We start from the raw sequence: 8,530 nt of genomic DNA on the forward strand, positions 1-8,530 counted from the left end.
AAAATAAATTTAGAAGTCTGTTAAGAAATAAATCAACAGAAATACCTGACAGCATTCAGTAGAACAATCATCTCCTGGTGTTGCATTAAGACCAGTAAATGCAAAGTCTAAACATGATCATCCTGTAATAAAAAGCCTCTTTGTTTACCCATAGAAGCAACACTAAACAAGATTCATAACTATAATTACTATTTACAGAGAAGTTTGCTGGTATATTTTAACAACGTATTTGAAAAAATTCAATTTGAACAACTCAAAGAATTCTGGATAGCTACTGCTAAACTTTATGGTCAAGAAAAGACATAATTTATACAAGGGACTACACATCAAAAAAGTAATTACAAAACCACTCTTCTTTACTTGAGGTTTTACAGAGAAAAAAAATTAAAAGACTGAAAATATGACCTCTCTGAGCTAGTCACCCAGATAAAAACAAATCAACAAGACACCCCACACAAACCATGTTAGAAATCACGGAAGACTTTAAGTATTAGAATGACTCTGGCTTGCTGAATAGATGGTAGCAGTACCCTGCTCATTGTCACATTTTCACATAACTGCATTATTTCCCGCTTGGCTTGAAATGCTTTCTTTGCCTCACAGGATACAAGATGATAGTAAAAGATGTTTCATAGTTACATATCAGCACTGACAGCATCCAATTTAATCAAGGCCTTTAAGCAATGAAGAAAAACAGTTTGCAAGTAAGGGAAACTTCAATTTTTACTTCAAGGGAAGCTTTGATTAAATTATATAGTCATTAAAAAGTACAAACACAATCCAGGATTAAAGTTGACTAAGATCAAAACTAAGATCAGCCTTGATTTAAATAAGAACAACAACAAAGGAATCAAGCCATGCTGACTTTAAAATTGTCATCTATCCCATTATCCAGATAATACAAAGCACAATAAACAAAAGAAAATTATTTTATCCTAACTTTCCTTTATTTCTTTACCTAAAATTTGGCCCTTAGAGATATTTCTCTTAAAATAAAACCAAACCCACCCAAATCCCAAACCCAACATAACCATAATCATTAATTATTTCGTTGATAGAAAAAACCCCAACAGAACACACCACTAACCTTCCCCCTCACATTTTATGCAGTGTTTTGAACTCCACAGAAATGTTAGCTGAAATACTGAACAACTGACTAAATTCGGAAGAAACAAAAATAGACCCTCTTCTCAATCAGCACCCCAAGGCAAAAAAACGAAGAGTTAAAGAATTGCATAATCTTAAATCATGTATAAAGCACTGCCAGAATAAAGTATATACTGCATTCTACCTTCAAATAAGGTTTGGATTCCTTTTAAGTAGTGCTAGCAAGCTTGCTCTTTCTTATAGTCTCTTCTACTTCATCTAGATAACCATTTGTGCTTGTAAGACAGCAAGAGTCTTCTCCCTCCAAGACAAAATGTAACACTTCATAGTTAAGAAATTGAAAATATGGTTACTACATTGAAAGGTTTATGGCAAGAACCCACGTAGCAAATCTAAAGTAGTGATAACAGTAAGGCAACTATGCTTCGTAAAGCAATATGGCAGCCCATATTAATGAAGTTTATGGTTATACTCATTTCATAGGTATAGCACAGAATAGAAAAATATACTATAAAAAAAATTAACTTATAGTACAATCTTCTTCCTGGTTGTACAATATGGCATTTAAATTAATCAGTCCATTTTAAACCCTCACAACTATTACAAAAAAAGAAAAGGCAAATCAAGCATGACCGCTGGTCGACTTTGTGAGGTATCAATAACATGGCTTTCATTCTGCTTTCTAATCTACAATTTAAGCAGTAATGATTATTGTGCAACCGAACAATTTTTTAATAAAGTGAATTTTATGACATCAAAAGCCAATGCTTTTCTCCTGTAAGGTTTTTTTTCAAATAAGTATGGTACTACTTTCTACAATAACACAGTATTTAAAAACAAATTAGAAATATATTACAATTAAGGGTTCGCACAGCTAACATGCCTATTAGTAAATATTTTATATAACCCCTTTTTTTAAATTCTAAAAAGTTATTTCTCCAAGCTGTAATAAAAGGAGATTAAATCTGAAACCAAGATACACGTTTTTAATTATATTTTTTTCATTTTGGATTCTGTAAATTGCATTATTTCTAAGATTTTCATTTTTACAGATAAGAAGAAAATCAAAGACTCTATTAGATGATTTCTGGACACGTATATGAATCTGAACAAAGCCTTCAGATAGAAACAAAGATTTACAAATCTGTCTGTTGAATTTCAGTGTAGACATTTACAAGGGGGACTAATAATATGCCATGTCTTACAGTGAAGAGCAGCGGGTTGTATCCAACACTGGCTTAGATAAATCTGCTCTGCTGCCTGGATGACTTGATCTGTTCACACCAACCTGCACACTGTATCTTTACTTTTACATTAACTGTTACAAATGGAATAGACAGTTGTTCTACATGTATTCTGTAGTTAGTTCAACAGCTTTGGATTTTCAGATGAGGTAGGCTAAAAACTGACTCAAAATTCAAATGAAATTAGTGCTCTAACTGAAATTTTAAATAAGAGCTTGCTTTTCAGGGCTGAAATAACTCACTGAACAGTATGAATCACAGATGCTTCTAGTTGTGAGGAACTCCAAGTACTGAGGTACCACCAACATTTTAAATGACTGGCTTCTTCAAAGCTGTTCCATCTTTGCCAGCAAAGCACAGCACCTTCCTGAATGAGGAACATGCTTATGCCTACTCTCTACCCTCTCTCCAAAACATTATCCACTTAACCTCTTCCTTCACATAAATGCAGTCACTGACTCAGAAGTTTTCAAGTCACCATCTGAGCGACACTCTCCGGATCCTGTCCCTCACCAGACACTGGCCTTCACAAACCGGTTGGCGGCAGGAGTCAGGCTGCCCTGCTGGTTCTGCTGCAACTCTCAGCAGCCAAGCGCCCCGCGCTTTGCAGTCCCTGTTTTATGAAGCTGTGCAGACAGAGGACAGAATTCCCACTTAGGTCCATGGCACTGCAGGGGCAGAAGAGGGAGGAAGGGAATTCCTCATGCAGGCATCTGTCACGGCAATATTTTTCTCTTGCCATGCATCCAAGAGAGCCAGTTGCTGAGCTGTGAGCAGGTTCTTGCCCCTTCACACTAACAAAGCTTATTCCAATCAACAGTTGTCACAATACTACACTCAAAGTTCAGGTTTTAGTCTTTGTTACCAAAATTAAGCTGGAATAATAATTTAAGGATTAATTCACTTCTTTTTATATAAAACGGCCAAAGAACTCTCCCACGCTCTCTTGCCAGATCACCACTAATCAATTCATCCTCCGTAACAAGTTTCATTCTACTTACATATCCCTCTTTGCTGAAGCGCTGGCTTTAACTGCACTTTAATAACTGGCCATTAAAAGAAACAAAGTCCCAGAAATTTAAGTGGAGGTCATCTGAACAGTGCTCAAACAGAAAGAAAAAAAAATAAATCACGCAGTCTATACTTCCACAGCACCAAAAATCAGAAAGTCTCTCTCCTGAACAGATTCAGCATGCAGATCAAACTTTTAATTAGGGAAGAGGAAACTGTTCTTCTTAAAACTAGCAAGTAGTACATAGAATCTCTTTAAATGCTTTAGATACAGTAAAGATTTAGTTAAAAATCAGCACTCGTTCAAGAGAAGAGCTAACACAACAGAAACAGTATTTTGCCACAGAGTACATAAGACCTGCAAATATTTACACTTCATACAATCCCTAACATTCAGTTAGAGTAAATTCCACAAAACTCATTTAAAAAAAAAAAAAAAGCCCTCCACAAAAATCTTAATCTTCCAAACTAAAAACTACTCTTTGAAGACACTAACAAAAGTTAGCGATCACTAGAGAAGAACATCTCAAGACCGAGTGCATTAACTGTTTTCCACTGACCATTTATATTAGAATATAATTAAAATAGAACATAATTTTTAAAATCAAACAAAAACAAAACGCAAATACCAGCAGTATTGGAGGAAAGCCCGTTGACTGAAGGCTGAAATCCTCAATTCACAGGTTGGGTAAAGCAGAATGACGACTCACTCCCAGCGCAGTTTCAGCTGTGAATGCAAATAAGGGTTGCAGTCTGTGAGTAGGTTTCCTAAACTGCTGCAAGTATTGACCACTCGCCTACAAAACCAAAAACTCATCCATGTAACAAAATCCCACACCAAGGAATGACAGATGCTTTTATTTGATACAGTAATTCTGTTAATTGAAAGATGCCAAAGACTGCAAGACCATAAAGAGCTAGTATTAAGCTCTCCTACGACCTTCTGTACTATCGTTTCGGGTGTTTTTGCCTGGAAACAATACCTGGAGCATGCCACAGTTCATGGCAGTTGCAAGACCTGGACTTTGTACATCAGGAAAACAGCCAAGGAGCAGTCAGAAACAGCACTTCTCAGCAAACTAATCTATTCTACAAGCCAGCAAATCCCCTTCTGTGCCTGAAGTTACCTATAAAGCTCTCTAGGACAAGTATGACATGTGTAAGTTACTGCCCTTCTAGTAGCTTGCAAATAAACCCCACCTCTCCCTCCTCTACGTGAATGAATAAGCACTCTGGATCACATCTATCAACCTGAAGGATCATTACAAGTCATTAATGTTCTGCTGTTAACAGCAACTAAATTGACATCATTTAAAAATCACAACAAGGTAATCAGCAATCCCTTGTCATCATTTAATTAGAGCTTTGAAAAACTGCGGCATTTTTACCCGCTATGACCCGAGAAGTGCGGAGTGCCACTCCACCTAAAAGCACAAACAACTCCTAATAAAAATGCTTCAAAACAAAACACTAAAAAACCCCCACCTAAACCAAACAACCCCCTCACACACACACAACACAGTCGTAAGCTGAGGAAGTTGAAGATGACTAGAATGGTAGAGAAGGTGTTTAGCAGCAAGTTTCAAATGACAGACTAAAACTAATTCCTAGAAAGACTTCAGTGCAACTCAAAAGAAAGACAGTCAGGATCTACAAGTTTCAGTATGAGAATGTGCAGCTAAGCAAAAGTGTATGTCACTGAATTTTATTCCCAGAAAAATCAGGCCTCTGAGTCACCCACAAGATGATGTTAGCAAAGCAATGACTGCTTTGTTTCTTCCTTCTGCACACACTAATTCTCTCCCTACTCCCCTCCTGCTACATGCAGCAGGTCAAGACCTTTTTCCTCAAGTTCATCCAAAAAATGTTGAAGATTTTCTAGCTTAGTCAAGAAGTCATTTGTTTGTATTAGAACAGTTTAAGTTTTGTAGTTTAAAGCACTCCCTGTTAGGAGAAAAAAAGATGATCCATTACTGCCCAATAATAAGAAATCCTCATAAGCTCCAGAGCTCAGACTTTACTTTGGAGCCCGGAACGACTGATGAACATCTCCCTTCTCATGTTCAACCAGGAAGATTTTACCAAGGCTAAGCTGACAGGAGAGCAACACTGGCATTATTCACCTCAAAAAAAAACCCCAACCCACATTTATGTAAAGCATTTTTCAGTGATTAGCTAGTCCTCTGCTTCCATCTCTTGAACTTGTGGCTCAGATTTTGATTACCAGATCTCTTTCTAGGAAGAGCAAGTATAGTAGCACTACTTAAGATCTCTGTGAGTACATCTTGTTCCTGCATCTGTCCAAGCGTTCTCACAGTGTTCGACCTCAGCGCTTCTGGAGAACTCTGCTGGGAGGAAAGATCACACTTAGGACAGAGGGGAAGAGTGCTAGAGTTCATACTGCTGGAAAGTTGTTTTTCCCCTCACATTTTTACAGTTTACCCTCATGTCCTCCTACCATGTTCCTATGATTTTCTTTTCCTATTTAGAAGGTCTACTCAATCTCTTAGTCTGTAGGGCCATGACACCGCCACACACACCCCCCATGGCTTTCTGCAGTAGACTCCAAAATACAGATGCCAGAAATAAGATTCTCACAGTTGAGATGCGTTCAGGTGCACAACTGCAGTCTGACTACTACACCCAAAGCTTGTGGTATAAATCTGAACAGGAAATTCACGTTACAGTGGCAAGGTAGCTAAATTGAAGGGGAAAAAAAGCCTACACTATTGTTAACCATTGTCACACTCTGCTCTTGACTGCAGAAGGAGAAAGAAAAATGCTGCTAGGACTTAAAGAAGCAAGCATCAACCATGTCAGTATCATCCTTGTCTCTTTTTGCACCTTCACTTTGCCTCTGTAAAAATAAGTATCAGAAAGGCAGCAGATATTGAAAATTCTCAAGAATCATCTTCAAAACAATATACTTATATATTGTTTATATATACAATATACTAGTGAAAATATATTTCTTAGGGGAAGTTATCAAACAGTCCAAGTAAGACGACTTTGCATACATTAGTCTTTCAGCATTCCTAAATGAAAGTTAAAGAAAGGAATTCCATAAACCCTTTCCTTCAATGAACTGGTTTGTTTCTGGTTGTTCGTCTTTGTTCACCACAAAGAAGATTGCATAGGAAAGCTAACAGTTACATGATAATGGTATAGCACAACACCAAGGAACACGACTGAAATATTCACAGTATACCACTTCAAGAAGCTATCCAAACCACCTTAAGCTCATTTAAAAGAATGTTTCAAAAATCATTTAAGTATTCAGGAAGCATTTTTATGCCTTCAAAGCAATGTCTGCACAATCACCTTAATGATTTCCCCAAAGACAAGGTATCATGTATTACTACCATTCACATAACAGAAGCTGACAGGAATGTCAAAGTACAGCACAAGCAATCAAACTCCAAGCAAAATACTCAGCAAAACTAGAAATAAAAATCAAGAAGCCTTCAGTACCAAGTCCGTCTTCAGCTTTTTAAGTCATCGTGGCTCTCAAGCACTGCAGCTGTTTTCTCTAGCTTTCTCCCCCCATTAGTTATACAACAAATAAAATGAGCAATTTCTATTCATCTCTACAAAGAAATAAGCAGTAAGCCACCTGGCAGAAAGCATCTGGGATGAAAGAGAGCCAACTAGACCTAGTGAAGCCAGTCTTCACGCAGAGTGGTTTGACAAGATGAATGGTAAGACAAAGTTGGACAAAATTAGTATAAGGAAATGCAGATGTGTGAACAACATTCCCTTATAGTTCCTACAGTGTGAACTATAAGGGAATGTTGTTCACACATCTGCATTCCTTTGAACCTACACTCCTTTTTTTGAGTTTTTTTGGGTTGTTTCTGGCTTTTTTTTTTTTTTAATCTGAAGCTCTGAAAAACTGTAAGTGGCCAATTAACTTTCACAGCCATAGACCACTTCTGAATCCAAAGTTTCCATATTGGGGAAGACTGCATACAATTATGTAATAATTCCATAATTTCTAGTACAATCACATTACAAGGATTTAAAAAAGTTGAGCTCATATTTATGCATTTCCCTCATATAATCAATAGGTAAATGATGAAGCAAGCCGTACCCTTTTACCAGTTAAACCCTCCCAAAAAAACACTTTCTCCATAATCTGCTAAATAAATATATATACACACAAATATATGTGTGTGTATAAAGAGAAATTCAGAAGCATTTGTCCCTCTAGATCTAACACTTACAAGCTTTCTTAACAAGCAAGAGAAAAAACATACCTGATCCAAACCAGCTAATAAGGTTTCCAGAGCACTCAAAATTCAGTATTTTCAGGTTTTTCAACATTTAAGACCTCTAAGATAAATTTAAGGTACATTTAGTTAAAATGTTCTACTTCAAATGAAAGCAAAAGGACTGTACATATTCTGCTCTACCTACCGATATAATACATTGGATTTGCATATGGAATGATCAAAAACCAGTTAACAACATGCTCCCAGTTAATGCAAGAATAGGTAGCATTTGTTAAGCACTACAGTTACAGCTGGAGAATAGTACAACAAAAGGAATTTTATCGGCAACGCACATAGGTTTAAGCTCAACATTTATACTTAAAAAAAAAAAAAAAAAGAGGAAAAAGTCAGTAGCACACTAATAGCAAACGAGCTACTGTTCCGTGCACTTTTATGCGCGCTGTGCCTCCCAAGAGGGATTTCTGCACTCCATTATACAAGGTACTTCAATAGAATCAAACTGCTTAATAACACTAAAAAGATACAGACCGACCAAAATGTGCACAACACGTTCACCATAACATATGCGAATGCCTTCTTCCAGTAATACCACCAGCAAAACTCCTTCCAGCGACGAGCCGGGTCAAGTCTACTGCTACAGAAGAACTACTGCCGGAACGCTTACACCTCGTACCAAACCCGTCGTGTTTGCAGCTGTGAACGCAGCGCGGTGAATCCGTCCCCGGGTGCCTCCCCCGCGGCGGCGCAGCCCCCGCCAGCCTCCCCCGACACATCTCAGCTGCTGAACAAAGACACCAGAAGCGCTGGGAGCTCTTTAAGCAAGTTAGCCCGCCCGTACGGAAACTTTCCGATTTACCCGGCTCGGATCCGCCTCGCACCCCGCCACGGCACCGGCGGGAAGCGGCGAGTGGGCCCCGCCGCGCATCCTCGGGCGCT

General features: G+C 38.0%; 1 protein-coding gene across 12 annotated transcripts in view; it reads right to left on the reverse strand.

Annotated features, from left to right (window-relative positions):
• TPST1 (tyrosylprotein sulfotransferase 1) overlaps positions 1-8,530 on the reverse strand; it is a 42,695-nt gene that overhangs the window by 23,080 nt on the left and 11,085 nt on the right. For 2 of the 12 annotated variants that reach the window (XM_026861657.1, XM_026861647.1), the window contains exons 1-4: positions 8,451-8,530; positions 3,992-4,089; positions 3,353-3,454; positions 1,292-1,408 (exon numbers count right to left, since the gene is read on the reverse strand). The exons of 1 other annotated variant lie outside the window; for it this stretch is intronic. The gene's annotated coding sequence lies outside the window, so the exon portion shown is untranslated. Of the gene's footprint in view, positions 1-1,291; positions 1,409-3,352; positions 3,455-3,983; positions 4,090-8,122; positions 8,357-8,450 lie in introns of those variants that run through there. 9 more of the 12 variants (XM_026861658.1, XM_026861659.1, XM_026861651.1 and 6 more) reach the window with 8 other exon arrangements.

Source organism: Athene cunicularia, assembly GCF_003259725.1.
Source record: "Athene cunicularia isolate RWA chromosome 19 unlocalized genomic scaffold, athCun1 chr19_part1, whole genome shotgun sequence".
In the NCBI taxonomy this organism is placed as follows: Eukaryota; Metazoa; Chordata; class Aves; order Strigiformes; family Strigidae; genus Athene; species Athene cunicularia.